Source organism: Salmo trutta, chromosome 20 (genome assembly GCF_901001165.1).
Source record: "Salmo trutta chromosome 20, fSalTru1.1, whole genome shotgun sequence".
Lineage (NCBI taxonomy): Eukaryota > Metazoa > Chordata > Actinopteri > Salmoniformes > Salmonidae > Salmo > Salmo trutta.
This window is the reverse complement of record NC_042976.1, coordinates 42,778,748-42,780,015: the sequence shown is the minus strand read 5'-3', so window position 1 is coordinate 42,780,015 and position 1,268 is coordinate 42,778,748.

The window sequence follows — 1,268 nt, the reverse complement described above, 5'->3', positions numbered from 1 at the left end:
TAGTTTTCATTTATTTGTATTTTTTGTTTTCTGAATTCAAATTTCATTTTTTTGTCTCGTTTTAGTGCCTTTCTTTGTTAGACCAAGACAAAGCAGAGATTTAAATGCATAACCCTTTATAAACGGGGAGATTAATAGAAACGTATGTCACTTTTGCCTTCCGTTGACCTTCAACACATTGTGTAAGTGTTATTCATATTAATTGTCTTCATACTGGGTCAGCGGGAGGGTTTCACCTCACTCCCTTCCAATGACCATTCTGGAAGATATATTTTCAACACTTCTGCTTCAACTATATCATTTTGCCACCCAACAAAAAATGTGTTGTTTTGAGTTATTTATGATGTAAAAAAAAAAAAGAATCCTGCTGTATTAGTTTGAGCCTTGCAAGTTGACACAAGTTCATTTTTTCCAGGAATTCACGTTTCAGTGGAGCCAGCAGTGTTTAATACAGAGGTAGGCCACAGACAGGGAAAGCGCCAGGAGCGCTCTCTCCTCAAGCTGCCACGGCTCAGCGTGGGTAAAGCCAGAGGAACTGCATAGACAGTGGATAGATTTATAGAAGCCCTGGTATTATTGTGGCTGCCTCTCTCTGCCTGCCTGCCTGCCTGCCGTCTTTCAATGGAGAGGTGTACTTTTCCACGTCTCCCTCCGAACAGTGCCCTGAGGAATGCGGTGTATTCGGATATGTGTCTGCCTTTGCCCGTTGATTGTAAAACACGCAGAGATGTTAATGAAGGCCTGCCACTCTAAGTGGCTATATGTCATGAGGCAGACACATTTCCTTGGATCAATCAGACCAATATGACTCCTCCTGGGGTAATGTCTGACTATCATAAGGGCAATGATGAATGAACTCCCGGTGGTCTAGTCACTGAGCTTAGAGGTTCTCATTAAAGGTGCATATTCTAGATACTGGAACCTTTGGCAATGTCCCAAATGGCAACCTATTCCCTATTTACAGCCCTACTTTTGACCAGGGGCCACATAGCTCTGGTCAAAAGTAATGCACTAAATGGGGAATAGTGTGCGATATGGGATGCAGGTTTGTCACAGAGTGTAACTTTTCACATGAGAACAATTGAAAGCCAGTTCTCACGACTTAGATGTGAATCTCTTCTTGTTGGCTCCTTTCATTGGGGAGATCGTTCTCTGTTGTCAGTCAGCTTGAATCTTGACCAGGAACAAAGGAGAGAGTAAGAGCAAGAGTAACTGTTATAGGTTATGTAACACCCATAATGTTCTGTGAACCTCTCTTGATCTTCACT